This window comes from Schistocerca gregaria, chromosome 1, assembly GCF_023897955.1.
Source record: "Schistocerca gregaria isolate iqSchGreg1 chromosome 1, iqSchGreg1.2, whole genome shotgun sequence".
Lineage (NCBI taxonomy): Eukaryota > Metazoa > Arthropoda > Insecta > Orthoptera > Acrididae > Schistocerca > Schistocerca gregaria.
Genome location: NC_064920.1, coordinates 144,502,017 through 144,523,140, shown reverse-complemented (window position 1 = coordinate 144,523,140; position 21,124 = coordinate 144,502,017).

Below are 21,124 nucleotides of genomic sequence, written 5' to 3'. Positions count from 1 at the left end.
CTCTCTACTTCGACCATCATCAATTATTTTGCTCCCCAAATAGCAAAACTCATCTACTACTTTAATCTAATCTAATGCCCTCAGCATACCCGACGTAGTTCAACTACATTTCATTATCCTCGTTTTGCTTTTGTTGATGTTCATCTTATATTCTCCTTTCAAGACACTGTCCATACCGTTCAACTGCTCTTCCAGGTGCTTTGTTGTCTCTGATATAATTACAATGCCATCGGTGAAGCTCAAACTTTTTATTTCGTCTCTATGAATTTTAATTCCTTCTCCGAATTTTTCTTTAGTTTCCTTTGCCGCTTGCTCAATATACAAATTGAATAACATCGGGGATAGGCTACAACCCTGTCTCACTCCCTTCCCAACCACTGATTCCCTTTCATGCCCGTCGACTCTTATAGCTACCATCTGGTTTCTGTACAAATTGTAAATAGCCTTTCGCGCCTACTAGTATTCCGCGTTAAAAGTCTGCTAATTCCCGTCGCGTGGCCATGATCACGTCGGCAACTATTTCATATGAATAACCTGAGTACATCCAACTCCGCCATTGCACTGCCTTTTTATATCTTGTGTACGCCATACTACCGCATAACATTACTTCATGACTTTTGTCAGCTCAGTACATAAGGCGTGTTAGGAGCAGCAGTAAATAGTGTAGCCGTTGTAGTAATGCGGAAACAGAGCCCAAAAGGGAATGATCATTGGCTTTCGAACCAAGGGTGGAAACATTTCCGAAACGGACAAGTCTGAATATTGTTCGCGTGCCGCCGTGGTTAAAGTACACAGTGTATGACAAGCTAGCGCTGTCCAAAACCGCTGCGGAGGTGTGCACGAGCGAATGGACGTGCATCTGTTGAGCAGCTTCCCGTCCAGGTGAACAAATGGTTCAAATGGCTCTAAGCACTATGGGACGTAACATCTGAGGTCATCAGTCCCCTAGAACTTAAAACTACTTAAACCTAACTAACCTAAGGACATCACACAGTCCGCAGCTCGTGGTCGTGCGGTAGCATTCTCGCTTCCCGCGCCCGGGATCCCGGGTTCGATTCCCGGCGGGGTCAGGGATTTTCTCTGCCTCGTGATGACTGGGTGTTGTGTGATGTCCTTAGGTTAATTAGGTTTAAGTAGTTCTACGTTCTAGGGGACTGATGACCATAGCTGTTAAGTCCCATAGTGTTCAGACCCATTTGAACCATTTGACATCACACACATCCATGCCCGAGGCAGGATTCGAATTTGCGATCGTAGCAGTCACGAGGTTCCGGAATGAAGCGCCTAGAACCGCTCGGCCCCAGATGAACAAGGAGACTGCCTTGTGTCCTCTCAATGACAAACCTGCGAACGTTGCTGCATGTTGGCCTCCGCAGGAAACACCTAGTTTATGCACCTATGCTGAGTGCTGTTAATCGGAGACGAAGACTGAAATTTGCACCCTAGTAATGCAACTGAACGTCAGCTGAGTGGCGACAGGTGGCCGTTTGAGAGTAATCACGTTTTACGCACCATCGAACATATACGTCGGAAGATTCCAGCTCGGAAGGCATTCCCTGCATGATCTCGTCAGTCTGGAAGGCACAATGGACGAGTGCAAGTACATATCTACCCTTGGGGACCATGTTTCTCCACGTCACGATGGCGTCCACCAGGAGCACGATGCAACGTGTCACACAGCATGCAGTGAACGTGCAGAGTTCGAAGAGCATCAAGATGAGTTTATCAAATCTGTAGGATCACCTCAATCGGGCAGTTCGTGGCATGGATCCTGAACCGATAAACCTAGCACAACAAGCCGCGGCCCTGGAGTAGACATGGTTCTGCATTCCTGTCGGTACCTTCCAGAGCCGTATTGACTCTCGTCCTGCACGTCTCGTATTGCAAAAGGTCGTTACTCAGGCTTCTGACAGGTGGTAATGGACAGTGTATGGGCACGTATTTCACAGTGCGCAAGCACTCGCTCCGATACCTACATAGGAGCTATCTTGGGTAAATAGTGTTACGAAAACTTCTTCCATTTTAGCATATAAACTGTAATGATCTCACGAAGTTACATGTGTATAACTGCGTGGACGTCAGTCAGACGGCAGCCTTATCACAAGACAACAAAGGGTACCTCCCACGGTTTCACCCAGAGACAGAACAAGTAAAACTTCATCAGGTTTGCCTCCATTCAGAGGCTGTTGCACGCAGCAACGTTATTTTGATTTGTAAATAATAGATTTCAGCTATCAGTCGTCCTTTGGAATTTTTATTGGCCGGCCGCGGTGGTCTCGCGGTTCTAGGCGCGCAGTCCGGAACCGTGCAACTGCAACGGTCGCAGGTTCGAATCCTGCCTCGGGCATGGATGTGTGTGATGTCCTTAGGTTAGTTAGGTTTAAGTAGTTTTAAGTTCTAGGGGACTAATGACCACAGCAGTTGAGTCCCATAGTGCTCAGAACCATTTGAATTTTTATTGCCAGATCTAGATTTCGGCTAGCGACTAGCCATTCTCAATGCTCTATCCTTTTTTGGTCAATGCATGTTATGCCTGTTGGTCTGGCTTTGTAGAAAGTTCGTGGAATACTCATTCCATCTATCACAAAGCGAAAAAAGTGATCCAACTAAAACTTTCCTATTTCTTCACGTACTACACGAATATGTAGTAAAAAAATGGGGATTCCTATTTAAAAACCGCAGTTGATATCCGTTTGAATTATGGCAGCGCCATCTAGCGGACCAACCATAGTGCCATCTGGTCTCCCCCTTCAAGCTAGACTAGTTTCGATCTTTGTAGTTTTTTCGTTTGACGCTTATTTCGTGAGATATTTGGCCCGGTCAGGATCAGTGGATCACCATGTATATTAATACCTTCAACATATATATACTCCTAGAAATTGAAATAAGGACACCGTGAATTCATTGTCCCAGGAAAGGGAAACTTTATTGACACATTCCTGGGGTCAGATACATCACATGATCACACTGACAGAACCACAGGCACATAGACACAGGCAACAGAGCATGCACAATGTCGGCACTAGTACAGTGTATATCCACCTTTCGCAGCAATGCAGGCTGCTATTCTCCCATGGAGACGATCGTAGAGATTCTGGATGTAGTCCTGTGGAACGGCTTACCATGCCATTTCCACCTGGCGCCTCAGTTGGACCAGCGTTCGTGCTGGACGTGCAGACCGCGTGAGACGACGCTTCATCCAGTCCCAAACATGCTCAATGGGGGACAGATCCGGAGATCTTGCTGGCCAGGGTAGTTGACTTACACCTTCTAGAGCACGTTGGGTGGCACGGGATACATGCAGACGTGCATTGTCCTGTTGGAACAGCAAGTTCCCTTGCCGGTCTAGGAATGGTAGAACGATGGGTTCGATGACGGTTTGGATGTACCATGCACTATTCAGTGTCCCCTCGACGATCACCAGAGGTGTACGGCCAGTGTAGGAGATCGCTCCCCACACCATGATGCCGGGTGTTGGCCTTGTGTGCCTCTGTCGTATGCAGTCCTGATTGTGGCGCTCACCTGCACGGCGCCAAACACGCATACGACCATCATTGGCACCAAGGCAGAAGCGACTCTCATCGCTGAAGACGACACGTCTCCCTCCATTCGTCCCTCCATTCACGCCTCTCGCGACACCACTGGAGGCGGGCTGCACGATGTTGGGGCATGAGCGGAAGACGGCCGAACGGTGTGCGGGACCGTAGCCCAGCTTCATGGAGACGGTTGCGAATGGTCCTCGCCGATACCCCAGGAGCAACAGTGTCCCTAATTTGCTGGGAAGTGGCGGTGCGGTCCCCTACGGCACTGCGTAGGATCCTACGGTCTTGGCGTGCATCCGTGCGTCGCTGCGGTCCGGTCCCAGGTCGACGGGCACGTGCACCTTCCGCCGACCACTGGCGACAACATCGATGTACTGTGGAGACCTCACGCCCCACGTGTTGAGCAATTCGGCGGTACGTCCACCCGGCCTCCCGCATGCCCACTATACGCCCTCGCTCAAAGTCCGTCAACTGCACATACGGTTCACGTCCACGCTGTGGCGGCATGCTACCAGTGTTAAAGACTGCGATGGAGCTCAGTATGCCACGGCAAACTGGCTGACACTGACGGCGGCGGTGCACAAATGCTGCGCAGCTAGCGCCATTCGACGGCCAACACCGCTGTTCCTGGTGTGTCCGCTGTGCCGTGCGTGTGATCATTGCTTGTACAGCCCTCTCGCAGTGTCCGGAGCAAGTATGGTGGGTCTGACACACCGGTGTCAATGTGTTCTTTTTTCCATTTCCAGGAATATATATATATATATATATATATATATATATATATATATGTATATATATATATATATAGAGAGAGAGAGAGAGAGAGAGAGAGAGAGAGAGAGAGAGAGTTTTTTCGTTGTGCAACTTTTGAAGGGCTAACTTCAGCCGGCGGCAGCGACGTGTATGACCGCAAGAGAGAATGACCCAGAGACACCAGCTACCCAACTCACGACGGCTCCTGCGTATTACTGCAACGCTGCCCCTCGCGGTACTCCGTGTGTTACGACACTGACGTCGCGGCCTCACGGCCGGCGGCGGCGGTAGACATCCCGCAGCGGATATAGCTCTCCAGATGCTGCGGCTCTCTAAGGCTTTGAGCAGCCGGATACGACACCTGTTTACTGCGTACCACTTTCGTCAGCCATCCTGGTTTCACAACACAACTCGTGCCTCAGGTAACTGAGATCTCTGCATTTCATCATTGTGCAAGATAAGTTCGCTTACGTCTGACAGAGACGTCCTGCGTCGTGCAGTAAGAAAAGCAATGAAGTAGGGCTGGTAGACCCCGATAACTGAACTGGAACCGAGTTTAATGTTACTTGCGGTACCTGTGATCCTCGCGAACGTTTATGTAGGGGCGTGCCTAGTAGTGAATGTTGACTTACAGTCTAGTTTCCACAAAAATTAATATTATCTTCCTCATATCAATTTTCTCTCCCTAAAATTAATAGCTTCAACTGTTTTAATTATTAGGAAAGTCGCAAGGTGAGACCTCATAGGTATATATGTGCAAAAAATTTAAATGTCGTGTCACTAGAACCTCCTGTCGCGTAGACCATTCGCCGGGTGCAAGTCATTCGATATGACGCCACTTCGGCGACTTGCGCGTCGATGGAGATGGAATGATGATGATTAGGACAACACTACATCTAGTCACTGAGCGGAGAAAATCTGCAACCCAACCGGGAATCGAACTTGGGCCCTGAGGATTGACATCCTGTCGCGCTGACCACTTTTTTTTATCTCGTTTTGTACGTTGAATTTGTTCGTGGCGGACATCCGATGACACCCCTTAAGGTTGTTCGTTGATTCGTTCACTCAGTTCTTTATTACAGAGGGTAGCTAAAGCCTCTGACCAAACACGCTGAGCTACCGTGCCGGCTACCACACATGTGTGTTGAAATGAGAAGTGTTTAGCTGATTCAAACAACAGTTTGTTTGAGGAATCACGGTGCGGCCCAACCGACTTAATAGATGCTGACCAATATTTGTTTCTTATTACCCAAATACAGTTATCATGTGACTCATCCTGATAATAAGATATGATGTGCTGTACTTCAGGATTAAATAAAGTAGCACTTAAACGTATTTCAAGGCAGTTGGGTATCCTCATGATTATGAGACAGAGGAAAGAGGCTGGTCGCTGTGGCTGAGCGGTTCTACGCTCCTCAGTCCGAAACCGCGCTGCTGGTACGGTCGCAGGTTCGGGCATGGATGTGTGTGATGTCCTTACGTTAGTTAAGTTTAAGTAATTTTTTAGTCCAGGGGACTATGTTAAATCCCATAGTGCTTAGAGCCATTTGAACCATTTTTTTTAGAGGAAAGAGGCCACCAAGGGCTACTCACGAAAGCGATAATAGAAATGAAAAACAGGCATCTACACAAAGACGCGATGCACGATTGCTGACCACCCTTTACTGCCAGGGGACAAACGAGAGGAAAGCGTTGCCATAGACACGCAAGAAGACGGCGCATCAGAAGGCAACATGCTTGCACAGAGATGTCTTTTTATAGCAGTCATTTTCCTCGATATAGTGCCATCTTTCAAAATGTATAGGAAAACAACCGGTGTTTCTTATACATTTGCAGGAGCTCAGGCTTCTTTTCTTTCAAGGCGGTTCCGCTCTGAAAATTCTCAGTTTGGCCATCGTGGGGCGTAAAAGTTCAGAATTGTTCGGCTATGGTGTTGGGTACGCGTTCTACAATTCTTTAAGTCACCAAAAAACTACTCACTTATGGCGATAACGAAGAAAAACATGCAACACATGCCCGGGAAGGCTATTAGGTACAGCCTGTGCAAGTCATCTTACACTGATTTCCAATGGACAACGTTAATAATCCGGATACAATCGAAAGCAACGTTGATGCTGCCGATCTTAAGGCCCGACATTCCTCACTTCCCAAACTGTACCTTTCTTACGCAAGGGTTCCCTCTTCAAAAACAACTAATTTGCCGTCTCGTAAACACTACCAATCTTTGTCACTGGCTCTTTTGCTTAACTCACTATTAATGGCACTTGAAACAAAACTTCCTTATTTTCACTTAAAGCCAGTCGTCACCAAGAACAATTTTAATAAATCATTTATTTTCCAATTTGTCACATTTCTCGCAGTGATGAGGCGAGCACCAATATTTTTTGTTATCACAATACCTCCTCAACATTTTGGACACAAGTAACTGATGTACAAAAGTTAGGGACATGATTTCTTGATTATCCCGACAAATTTTAGAATTGTCAGTTTGAGCGTTCGACATTTCCTCTCTTCAGTTATTGATTAGACATACTACTGTCGTACTAGAGAATCTGAAAATGATTTGTTAAGCAGACAAAAAAAGATCATCAAAATCTAATCACCGTAAGTTTGCAACATATGTTCTGTTTAAACAGGATCATGATATCCTCTTCCATAGAATGTTTCCTTGCATTGCATTACGAAGCTTTTCGATTTGGACAACACAGCTCAAGTTTGCGGCAAAGTAGCCATCGCTCTTTCGATTGTTTTGAAATCGACCTTTGTATGTCCATAACTTGTCCTATCATTTTCGTTACTACATTCTTATTACATCCAACATCCTCAACGATCAGTTCTAAATATTCAGTTATCGCATTTCCCTACATTTTTCTCCTTTTACAATTTCTTCCATCGACAAGTTACTTAGCAGAAATCTACTCTTCAGTTGAATGCTTTTCATAGACCTCATTGCCGTACCTACTTATTTTATACGTTACCGTGTATTTTGAATATTTCACTATAGCTCCTGATTTCAAACGCTTCCGGTTCCTTTGTCTTCACTTTTCGTGCTATTCACGTTCCACGCAATGCTCTCTCGCAGACATACGCTCTCAGCAATACCAGCTGCATTACTCGAATTGTTCCATACGTGATATCAGCAATGCTGTTTCATTGAGGCAAGTTTTCTTCGCCTTCTCTAATTTAGTTTTGATATTTTCCTAGCTTCGGCAATCTTGGCAGTTTTGTTTCCTACGACGGTCACCCAGAAAGTATTGCATTTTTTTTTTCCTTCGACAGTTGTCTATTGAACACAGTGAAACGTGCACACGAGGAAGAATGGTGTTTCCTCTATACTCACTATTCTCCCACGTAATCGCATTCCCATTCTACGGCCTTCCGCCAGCGAGACACAAGGGAGCATAAGCCCTGTCGTAAGCACCCCTTGTTCCGGTCACGAAGTCATTTCTCGACTGCGCAAATCACTCTTCGGCATTCTCAAAATACCTTCCACGAATGGCATCCTTTATGGCCCAAAGAAGGGGAAGACCGAGGGAGCTAGGTCAGGGCTGCAGGGTAGATTGGGGAACACTGTCCAACGCTGTTTAGTGATGTGTTCAAAAGTCCAAAATGTGTGAGGTCGAGCGTTATCATGCTGAATTAAACAATTAGATGCGCTTCTTGGGTTTGATTAATGTGTTCACAGTGCTTCAGAATCAAAGTTCTGCCTCCTGGCATTATATCAGGGTGTTTGACATCCTTAAAATCCCAAAACTCAACTATCATGACCATATTAGTTAAAACTGTTGCTCTGAAATTTTTCTTGTAATAACAAGTTGCAATCGTGCATTTCAGAACTTTCTTAGTACAAAACTGCCTTTCCAGTCTTAGACCACTTACTCTGACGAGTCTTTTAGGGATTATGTGGTACTCGTTTGACCATGCAGTTTGCCCTCTTGCAAAATTGAAATCCGATTCAGAGTATGTGTACCTGATACAAAATGCGGTAAATAATAATGAAGTGTAATACTTGAAACTTACAAATACACTGAAAGAAACAATCGCACCATCAAGGAATAATAAATGTAGAGTAATGAAATTTCGGGAACACATTTTTCTAGGTAACACATTTAAGTGATTAACATTGCAAGGTGAAAGGTTAATGTAAGCGTGAGATATACCATTGCAATGTGAAATGCTGGTACATTAACAAGCAGAATGTGTAATAGAAGCTTGCAAATGTGCATTTATCGTGCTGTACAGATGACAAATGTCAGTTTCGGGGATAGAGGTGCATGCCTGCTGCTCAATACGGGGACGGTTACTGCTGTCTGTGGATGACACTGGAACTGCCGTCCGATAATATCCCATATGTTTCGGACTGGAGACAGACCTGGTGATGTAGCAGACCAAGTCAACATGCTGATACTCTGTAGATCATGTTGGATTACAACGACGGTATGTGGCCAGCATTATTCTGTTGGGAAACACCCTCTGGCATGCTGTTCACGAATGGTAGCACAACAAGTCGAATCACCAGACTATCGTTCAAATCTGCAGTCAGGTTGCGTGGGGTAACCTCGAGAGTGCTCCTGCTGTCATACGAAATCGTACCCTACACCATAACTCCAGATGTAGATCAAGTGTGTCTAGCACGTAGCCTGGTTGGTTGCAGCGCCTCAATTGATGGGCTTAATTCAATAGTGGCACAAGTCCATTTTTGTTCATTCTGAGATACAGAGTGCTAAAGTTAAACGAGCGCTGAAAAATCTGCAGTTGAGATATCAGAACCACTACTGAAATTAGGCCTTCAATTGGCCTCCTGCTAACGAACGCGCGGCCATCGCTGGCATCGAGGTAGAACTAGCTTTCACCAGAAAACATAACAGACCTCCACCCTGCCCTCCAATGAATTCTTGATTGACACCACTGAAGTAACAAATGGCGGTGGTTTGAGGTGAATTGAATGCACGCTACAGGTCTTCTGGCTCGGAGCTGTCCATGAAGTAACCGAGTTCTAAGAGTTCGTTGTGTCACTGTGTTGCCAACTGCTGCTCATACTGCTGCTGCAGATGCAGTACGAGGCGCCAGATCTACACACATAACACGATGGTCTTCCCTCTCGGTAGTGCCAGGTGGCCGTCAGGAACGTGGCCTTCTTGGTACCGTACATTATGGCGACCACAGTCGCCAGCATTCATGTGCAGCAACTACACTCCTGGAAATGGAAAAAAGAACACATTGACACCGGTGTGTCAGACCCACCATACTTGCTCCGGACACTGCGAGAGGGCTGTACAAGCAATGATCACACGCACGGCACAGCGGACACACCAGGAACCGCGGTGTTGGCCGTCGAATGGCGCTAGCTGCGCAGCATTTGTGCACCGCCGCCGTCAGTGTCAGCCAGTTTGCCGTGGCATACGGAGCTCCATCGCACTCTTTAACACTTGTAGCATGCCGCGACAGCGTGGACGTGAACCGTATGTGCAGTTGACGGACTTTGAGCGAGGGCGTATAGTGGGCATGCGGGAGGCTGGGTGGACGTACCGCCGAATTGCTCAACACGTGGGGCGTGAGGTCTCCACAGTACATCGATGTTGTCGCCAGTGGTAGGCGGAAGGTGCACGTGCCCGTCGACCTGGGACCGGACCGCAGCGACGCACGGATGCACGCCAAGACCGTAGGATCCTACGCAGTGCCGTAGGGGACCGCACCGCCACTTCCCAGCAAATTAGGGACATTGTTGCTCCTGGGGTATCGGCAAGGACCATTCGCAATCGTCTCCATGAAGCTGGGCTACGGTCCTGCACACCGTTAGGCCGTCTTCCGCTCACGCCCCAAAATCGTGCAGCCCGCCTCCAGAGGTGTCACAACAGGCGTGAATGGAGGGACGAATGGAGACGTGTCGTCTTCAGCGATGAGAGTCGCTTGTGCCTTGGTATGCGTGTTTGGCGCCGTGCAGGTGAGCGCCACAATCAGGAATGCATACGACCGAGGCACACAGGGCCAACACCCGGCATCATGGTGTGGGGAGCGATCTCCTACACTGGCCGTACACCTCTGGTGATCGTCGAGGGGACACTGAATAGTGCGCGGTACATCCAAACCGTCATCGAACCCATCGTTCTACCATTCCTAGACCGGCAAGGGAACTTGCTGTTCCAACAGGACAATGCACGTCCACATGTATCCCGTGCCACCCAACGTGCTCTAGAAGGTGTAAGTCAACTACCCTGGCCAGCAAGATCTCCGGATCTGTCCCCCATTGAGCATGTTTGGGACTGGATGAAGCGTCGTCTCACGCGGTCTCCACGTCCAGCACGAACGCTGGTCCAACTGAGGCGCCAGGTGGAAATGGCATGGTAAGCCGTTCCACAGGACTACATCCAGCATCTCTATGATCGTCTCCATGGGAGAATAGCAGCCTGCATTGCTGCGAAAGGTGGATATACACTGTACTAGTGCCGACATTGTGCATGCTCTGTTGCCTGTGTCTATGTGCCTGTGGTTCTGTCAGTGTGATCATGTGATGTATCTGACCCCAGGAATGTGTCAATAAAGTTTCCCCTTCCTGGGACAATGAATTCACGGTGTTCTTAATTCAATTTCCAGGAGTGTATATTCCTGGCAAATCATTTTGTAACATCGCAGAAGGAACTTCCAGCTTCTTGTAGTGCTATTACACGACCTCGTTCAAACTCAGTGAGGTGGTGATGATGTTGTCTTTGTCGCCGCACAGGCGTTCTTCACTAACATCAACTCGTCTCGTCCGTCTCAAAGATACCTAACGTTCACAACCGTTGTAGCGTGCATTTGAACCAAACTTGTTTTGCATCCTCGTAGTGACGCTACTAGTGGCACTCTTGTGCCACTGGCGCGAAATTTGAATAGACAATAGTGCTAATTGGAGAGCTGGAAATTTGTGGTAAGGTCTTATTGGGACAAACTGCTGAGATCATCGGTCCCTATGCCTACACACTACTTAATCTAACTTAAACTAACATACGCTATGGACAATACACACACCCATGCCCCTAATTGGAGAAGGTAACATCGTAGAAACTTTATTATACTACACTATATAGGCTGAGTCAGGTTAAATAGTAATGCTGGATAGTAAGAAAATGCTATGTGACATCTCATAAGAACAAAATATCGCGACGTCCACCCAATAGTATATATTGTTCCACGGTCTTATGCAAACTGGAATACTAGCGCACTGTGGAGACGGTAGTGCACAATACAGGCTGCCGGTTCAGTATTGTGTGGTGGAGGCGGCACAGCGCGTGGGGGTTTGCCTTTATGGATAGTACATCGCATCGACCACGTAAAACTAAGTCCAGAGAAAATCGACGTGCGGTACCTGCCTATCCGCTCTGTCCGCTTCAGCCCTAATTCAATGATACAGTTCAGTACGCCTCGTTAGTATAGTGAAAGACATATGCTTAGTTGATAGAAATAAATGTTATACACGGTTTCCATAGTTAAAGCTCCAGGTTAAGAACGGCGTAGTTTCAGTATGAGGTCAAATTTGAACAACATGTTATTGATGCAGGGGCAAGCCTCATGGAACAAAAAAATTTAACGAAAATTCGACCAATACACGGCGCTGTAAGAGTCAGAATATGAACACTAACAGACGCGTGGCGTACGGTTCTTCCTCAGTTTGCACCCGAGACGACCAACAAAATCGTCTCCTTGGAGAATCGCGCGATGCTGTTAAAACTCTTTCACAAGAACGGTGACTATGCGCCAGTAAACTTGCAGAAGTTCCGAGCACTCAAGGTTATGAAAAAGACGCATTGGTCCAATGTCTGGCAAGCGTCTGCAGAAAATGATTATGGAATTCTGAAAGACAGATTCTTTTGAAGCGTCGCGTGGCAGAGGAAGGAAAGTAATTGATCCGATATCTGTCAAACATCAGGCCACAGTTTTGCAGACGGGATCGAAGGACGGTGTGCACACATGCAGAGCACTGCCCGAACGTTGGACAAGCCTCCGAGCACAGTGTATAAAATACCAGGAAACATCCTGTATTGTTTCCATACATCACCCACGCTCAGGAGTTGCTTCCTGCTGACCTGCAAGTGTTCGCTCTGGACTTTCTTGCTTGCATGAATGTGGACAATGAATGGCCACGAAACATTCTCTGTACTGATGGGGTTCATTTCCATCCCCAAGGATGTCAATATGCATAATTGCAGATTATGGGTAACGGAAAATCCGCACGCACATCATTTGACACCACTTCAATCTGTGAAGGTGCACATTGACGGCATCGTTTATCGTAGGGTCGTATTTTTTCGAGGAGATGAGTCCTCTTACCTATACCGTTACTGGCAAACGCAATGAGAGTATTTTGTGCACCAGTGTCATTCCATCCCTTCAACAGTGTGGATGTGTAGGTAGGATCATTTTTACACAAGATGGCACTCCGCATATTGCACAGCCTGTGAAACGGATGCTGAAGAGGCGATTCGGAAATTCTAGAATTATCAGCCGTCGTTTTCCTTCAATCTGGTCGTCCAAGTCACTGTGCTTTTTGCTGTGCGGTTACCTGTAAGATCTTGTGTCCAGAGCTCTAATTACAAATGTGGCTGACTTGAAGACAAACATTGCGCAACACATTCTAAACGTGACCCCCGAGACACTCCGATCTGTTCTGGAATACGCTGCCTCTCCAGTTCAGCTTGTGGCAGACAATGCTGGACAGCATTTGGACACGTCTTGTGGCAGTCTCTCGACAAACTAATGTCATTTTGCTTTTTGCTGTTTTTTGGCTCAGGAAAATTAAAAATCGATTTTTCCTTTTCGATGTGGTACAGTCTTGCTCTGGTGTATGGGCTTACCTAAATAACTTTGCCAGAAATGTTGACCACCGAACACGTAGCCGTGCTCATTGAATAGTACGGACGGTGTAAAGTACAAATTAAACCATAGCTGTCGTATTGCGCTTAATCCTTCATTTTAGCCAATCTTGTTTGTGTTAAGACGGCTTTAGCGCCATCTGTTGGTAAAATGTTCCTTTCTTCATGACGTTTCCGTTAATAATATGCTCTTCAAATTCGATATTCTGAGCAGCGGTTCCCTTTCTGCAGTGTTTCGAAACTGGAGCATTAAGTATGGAGACCCTGTTCTTAGACAATATCGTAGTTAACAAATGAAATAATTACCTAATGTAGTATCACGTTTTAAGTGACGTCTTAAGATGAGAGTGTGATAGAAAAATAAACGAAGAGAGTAAGATTGGTTTTTCTAAATCTCGTCGACTACTACACAAGTTGCGAAGGACAGGATCGGGAAGGAAATAACTCGTCGAATATTTTAGTTGTAATGGTCTCCTCAGTCAAAAGAAACTTTCTGAATGGTAATGCGACTTCACGGGATGCCTGTGTATTTGACATGAGATATGGTTGTCAGTATTCTAAGAGAAATTATGTCAGGTGTTTCTATAACGGTACTGGATAATTTCGATATTGTTCAGCTTCAAAGGAATATGAGATGCTTTCAACTAATCTGTTGTACTCTACATCCTGGATGATGGCTAATAAACGAAACCAGTAGATGACTAATGGAATAATTAAACAGCTGATGGTTAAAATGAATTTTATAGAAAAAACTTTCCGAATGATAACAGTCTGTCGTACTGCCCGTCATTGGTTGGGTTAAAACAATCTTTTATTTCACTACCACTGCGCAGCTCCAACTATGCAGCCGCTTACAAGTTGGTATCAGAAAAATATACATTCCATATCTGTTGTTGTGGTCCTTAGTCCAAAGACTGGCTTGGGGCAGCTCTCCACGGTACTCTATCATGTGCAAGCCTCTTCATCTCCGAGCAACTACTGCAACTCACATCCCTGTGAATCTGGTTAGTGTATTCATGTCTTGGTCTTCCTCTACACTACTGAGCGAGGTGGCGCAGTGGCTAGCACACTGGACTCGCATTTGAGAGGACGACAGTTCAATCCCGCCTCTAGCCATCCAGATTTAGGTTTTCCGTGACTTCCCTAAATCGTCCCAGGAAAATACCGGGATGGTTCCTTTGAAAGGGCACGGCCGACTTCCTAACCTGTCCTTCCCTAATCCGATGAGACCGACGACCTCGCTGTCCGGTCTCCTCCCCCAAAACAACCCACTTCTTCCTCTACATTTTTATCCCCACGCTTCCCTCCAATACTAAATTGGTGGTCCCTTGATGCCTCAGAACGTGTTCTACCAAGCGATTCCTTCTTCTAGTCAATCTGTGCCACAAATGGCTCTTCTCACCAGTTCTATTCAGTAAGTCCTCATTAGTTACGTGATCTACCAATCTAATCTTCAGCATTCTTCTGTAGCACCACATTTCAAAAGCTTCTATTCTGTTCCTGTATAAACTGTTTATCGTCCATGTTACAATGTCATCGCAAACCTCGAGGTTTTTATTTCTTCTCCCGGTATTTTAATTACTATTGCTAATTTTTCTTTTGTTTCCTTTACTGTTTCCTCATTATAAAGATTAAATGACATAAAACACAAAAGGAGAGTGCTCTAACTTCCTGTGCTGCTTCGCAACGGCGTGGCATCCTAGCGGTGGTGGGCTTGCTTCTGTGCCATGCTCCGCAGTTCAGAAATGCGCCCTCTGTTCCATTCCTCGTGTTGCCTTTTGCCTTACCGCACGTGCCACACAGGAAAGTTTTTATAATTTAAATACCAACGATTTCGTTTCTTTAGGCTCGTTTACTTTATACACTCCTGGAAATTGAAATAAGAACACCGTGAATTCATTGTCCCAGGAAGGGGAAACTTTATTGACACATTCCTGGGGTCAGATACATCACATGATCACACTGACAGAACCACAGGCACATAGACACAGGCAACAGAGCATGCACAATGTCGGCACTAGTACAGTGTATATCCACCTTTCGCAGCAATGCAGGCTGCTATTCTCCCATGGAGACGATCATAGAGATGCTGGATGTAGTCCTGTGGAACGGCTTGCCATGCCATTTCCACCTGGCGCCTCAGTTGGACCAGCGTTCGTGCTGGACGTGCAGACCGCGTGAGACGACGCTTCATCCAGTCCCAAACATGCTCAATGGGGGACAGATCCGGAGATCTTGCTGGCCAGGGTAGTTGACTTACACCTTCTAGAGCACGTTGGGTGGCACGGGATACATGTGGACGTGCATTGTCCTGTTGGAACAGCAAGTTCCCTTGCCGGTCTAGGAATGGTAGAACGATGGGTTCGATGACGGTTTGGATGTACCGTGCACTATTCAGTGTCCCCACGACGATCACCAGAGGTGTACGGCCAGTGTAGGAGATCGCTCCCCACACCATGATGCTGGGTGTTGGCCCTGTGTGCCTCGGTCGTATGCATTCCTGATTGTGGCGCTCACCTGCACGGCGCCAAACACGCATACGACCGTCATTGGCACCAAGGCACAAGCGAATCTCATCGCTGAAGACGACACGTCTCCATTCGTCCCTCCATTCACGCCTGTCGCGACACCACTGGAGGCGGGCTGCACGATGTTGGGGCGTGAGAGGAAGACGGCCTAACGGTGTGCGGGACCTTAGCCCAGCTTCATGGAGACGGTTGCGAATGGTCCTCGCCGATACACCAGGAGCAACAGTGTCCCTAATTTGCTGGGAAGTGGCGGTGCGGTCCCCTACGGCACTGCGTAGGATCCTACGGTCTTGGCGTGCATCCGTGCGTCGCTGCGGTCCGGTCCCAGGTCGACGGGCACGTGCACCTTCCGCCGACCACTGGCGACAACATCGATGTACTGTGGAGACCTCACGCCCCACGTGTTGAGCAATTCGGCGGTACGTCCACCCGGCCTCCCGCATGTCCACTATACACCCTCGCTCAAAGTCCGTCAACTGCACATACGGTTCACGTCCACGCTGTCGCGGCATGCTACCAGTGTTAAAGAGTGCGATGGAGCTCCGTATGCCACGGCAAACTGGCTGACACTGACGGCGGCGGTGCACAAATGCTGCGCAGCTAGCGCCATTCGACGGCCAACACCGCGGTTCCTGGTGTGTCCGCTGTGCCGTGCGTGTGATCATTGCTTGTACAGCCCTCTCGCAGTGTCCGGAGGAAGTATGGTGGGTCTGACACACCGGTGTCAATGTGTTCTTTTTTCCATTTCCAGGAGTGTATTTTGAAACAGTTGTTTATCATATGTCAGCTTCAAGTTGTCTGTTTCGAGTTGGTCTATTCTCCTGCTGCTTTTCTAAGTTCTGATTGCTGGGCTCCTTTCCTACCTGATTCTGGCATTTCAAAGTTACAACTAACAGCGTCTAAGGGCTACCACCAGCCTTGCTTTTTTGTTTTACAATCCGTGAACTCAAAGGTGGGCTGTTAGATGTGGAGCAGATGTTACAAACAGAATCTGGGAACACAACTCAACTGTAACTGGGATTAATATGGTCTGTAAAAATAAAATAATAAAAAATATTTCATATACTTTTTCCTTGTATTTTTTTCTCCAAGACTCGTTCAAAAATGTTTCAGTATGGGTCGTCTAATCCTTTGTATCATTAAGTCAGTCAGTCTGGGTTAATGTCAGATATATCCGCTAGTTCTTCATATTGATACAATGCAAACTGTAGACCATTTGTCTGTGCATGTCTGTACTGGAGGAATCTAACTCCCTGCCCACACTACCACACTGAAACAATAATCATCGTTTCCCATAACGGTAGAGAAAAATATAAGAATGTAGACAGAAATGTACATTTCTTCCTCATCAGTGACCTTACCGTATCTCAGTTCGAGGTTACCAATTGGATTACTACTTACACGTTTTACTGAAAACTTACGATCTAATTTCTATGTACGGTGGAATTTGGAATGTATACGAGATGTTACAACTGGTCGACTTGTTTGCAGTACACGAGTACGTGCCTTATATCATTTATTAAGTTACCGTTCTACCTTTACATTTCCCTTTGTCTTTTACCTGGTAATTTTTATTATTGCACTTATTAAGGAGAAGGAAGAGAAATCCATGTGGGCATTACCTTGTACACCATTTTATCATTCTGGTTTACTATATTTTAATTACATCCTGACTGTTACGTCTATTGTTACGGAGAGGTAAGTTGACGACTGATTCGTGCTAGAGAACAGGCCCCTACCTTTTAATGTTTTTTTTTTTTTGTATTTATCTAGTCATTCATTATCGAGATGTTCTTTCTTTGCTATGTTCTTAAGGGGAAATAGAGGACTGAGTCTGCGCGTCGCCTCATTTTGTTTTAATGTACTTGATATTAATAAAACTTCGTCTTATATGATTGTATGCAGTTAATAAAGTCCCTGTTTATTGTAAGGGCGTAAGTCCACGACTCTTTATCTTTTAATAATTTTATTCAGACACCTTTCCGTGGCTGCTGTTATTAGTGAAGAAGATTCGGCGTACACTTTTCTTGTGTCTGAAGTAGCATATCAACTACAACAAAAACTTTCACGTAGATATTGTTATATTTTTCCCAATGTTCCTCCGCTGCTGCTATTTCTAAGGTAGAAGACAGGAAGTTATGCATGGGTTTGTTTTATATTTTGTTATTGCATTATGTCTAAAATAAAATTATTACAAAAATATTATCATATTTAATTAATATCGTACCAACTTGTAATTATAATATCGGATATTTCTGTGTTAAGATGGCAGTAGATATGACCTCGCTATGAACTGTGCAGACAGAATAAAGAAACACTAATCTATGTTTTCCTGGTTACACATTCCTGCCATGTTATTTTGATAAGTTAGCAAAGACTTTTTTATTTCCTCGTCAAACAGAGCATACGTTTATTTCTGGTCAGCTGGTCGCGAGGTGTCGCTAACCACAGTCCCGTTTCCTATTATACTGCTAATTGGTGTGCTGCCTTACAGCTGTTTAGGAAACGCTTTGAGTCAATTAATGCGTGTGCTTCGCCACCCGATGTCAGTTTCTTCAAAATGCTTCTGGGTTTACGGTAGTATCACCTTAAAAAATACTTAAAAAGCTAACATACTAAAACAAAATTTGTGTTTATGGGGATCCACAAGCGCCAGGCGTTTAATAAACGCAAACGTGGTCTGCAGTAGTGTGTAATCCGATTTTTATTTAATCGTAAGATTAACTAATTTCTACAGCTTGTCATTGTCAAGCACCTGTAAAATCAGCATCGAAAAGCACAACATTGTCCGCATACATCGTGATGTATAAATAAGACCTTACACACCTCGCATTAAGACAAAACATTACTGCATTATCTTTTTTCTTAATGTGAGGTTAGTAAAGTGTTATTCTAACATGACGATGTATGCATATAATGTTGTGCTTTTCGATGTTGGTTTTACAGGTGCTTGAGAATGAAAAGCAGTAGAAATTAGCTAATCGCACGATTAAATAAAAATCGCATTAAGGCCTACTACGGAACATGTTTACATTTATTGAACTAAAATAAAAATATTTCTGCACCCACTCGCCAACCAATTAGTCTTTGACCTGAGGGAGGTCCCTGCAACACGGCCGACACGTCGGTTATTTTATAATTTTAACATTTTAAATAATTTCCGCAATTGTAAAATTTTATTAAATGATGTTCTACTTTACTGTATGCCACTATTTTTAATTCTAATTAACTTGTGTTCAATTTTACTGCATGCAAGTCAACCCTTTATGTGTCGTATATCGTATGGCTTGATGGACACTTCGTCTGTTGCCAAAGAATGTCCATTTGGTGGGTTATACTATTGTATTAGATTCGGTGCACATTTCCTCCCTACAGAGCCATAGTGAAGAGATCCTCCAGAATACAGAATACGTCAGAAAAACAAGAATACAAGATAAATATTTACAAACAAATACGAATATGTTAATGTACCTCCCATAGATCCAAAATGAAATGGTCCTCATGGATGTGGAATAAGTCCGCTTTTGATTCTTTCGACTAAACAAGCAATGGCTGTTTTACATTTTGTACTTTTACTGTGCTAGACGTGGAATGTATTTTAGAGAACTCCTTCCAAACGATTACGCAGTAGAAACTGCGCAGAAGTTGTGACTGGGAAAGAAAACTATATTTAAATCCAGAGGGTGACAACCAGTACGGCATATTGCTATCTTTCAGAAATAAGATGTGTTCCTTTGAAAGGAAGCATCCCAGCACTCGCCTAATCGATTTAGGTAAATCACGGAAAATAAAAGCATGATAGGACGGGGATTTGAATTCCGCTGCATTCAAATGCGAGCCCAGTAGCGTGAGTGTATGACAGACCCCAGTTTCAGACGAAGCTCCTGTTGGGCACCATGCAGAATTAGCCCCGCTCTGAGTTACATGACGTGCAGTCGAAAGGAGCGACCTGCAAGCGGTAAAACGAAGACCGCTGAAGGGATCGCATCATTGCCTGTAGAAGAAGAAGCCGCGGTCCCTAAAAAAAAGTGAGGCTCCATACTTGTCGCTGGAAGGACTCAGGTGCACACCCACATGGCGAGAGAGCGAAAACGTGCACGCATCGGTCGTCCACGGCACTCAGTCGTGCTGAAAAGGGTGAACTGGAGGCTTCAGCACTAGAGTAAATGGTGTAAGGCGCTTATAACAGCCGGCCGCTGTGGCCGAGCGGTTCTAGGCGCTTCAGTCCGGAACCGCGCGATTGCTGCGGTCCCAGGTTCGAATGCTGCCTCGGGCATGGATGTGTGTGATGTCCTTAGGTTAGTTAGGATTAAGTACACTACTGGACATTAAAATTGCTGCACCACGAAGATCACGAGCTACGGAAGCGAAATTTAACCGACTGCAAGAAGATGCTGTGATATGCAAATGATTTCTCATACACAAACAGCAGTTGACCGGTGTTGCCTGGTGAAACGTTGTTGTGATGCCTCGTGTAAGGAGGAGAAATGCGTATAATCACGTTTCCGACTTTGATAAAGGTCGGATTGTAGCCTATCGCGATTGCGGTTTATTGTATCGCAACATTGCTGCTCGCATTGGTCGAGATCCAATAACTGTTAGCAGAATATGGCGTCGGTGGGTTCAGGAGGGTAATACGGAACGCCGTTCTGGATCCGAACGGCCTCGTATCACTAGCAGTATAGATGATAGGCATCTTATCCGCATGGCTGTAATGGATCATGCAGCCTCGTCTCGATCCCAGAGTCAACAGATGGGGACGTTTGCAAGACAACAACCATCTGCAGGAACAGTTCGACGACGTTTGCAGCAGCATGGACTATCAGCTCGGAGACCATGGCTGCGGTTACCCTTGACGCTGCTTCACAGACAGGAGTGCCTGCGTTTGTGTACTCAACGACGAATCTGGGTGCACGAATGGCAAAACGACATTTTTTCGGATGAATCCAGGTTCTGTCTACAGCATCATGATAGTCGAATCCGTGTTTGGCGACATCGCGGTGAACGCACATTGGAAGCGTGTATTCGTCGTTGTCATACTGGCGTATCAACCGGCGTGATGGTATGGGGTGCCAATGGTTACACGTCTCGGCCACCTCTTGTTCACATTGACGGCACTTAGAACAGTGGATGTTCCATTTCAGATGTGTTACGACCCCTGCGAAACGCTACATTTCAGCAGGATAATGCGCGACCGCATGTTGCAGGTCCTATACTGGCCTTTCTGGATATAAAAAATGTTCGACTGCTGCCCTGGCCAGCACATTCTCCAGATCTCTCACCAACTGAAAACGTCTGGTCAATGGTGGCGAGCAACTGGCTCGTCACAATATACCAGTCACTACTCTTGATGAACTGTGGTACCGTGTTGAAACTGCATGGGCAGCTGTACCTGTACACGCCATCCAAGCTCTGTTTGACTCAATGCCTAGGCGTATCAAGGCCGTTATTA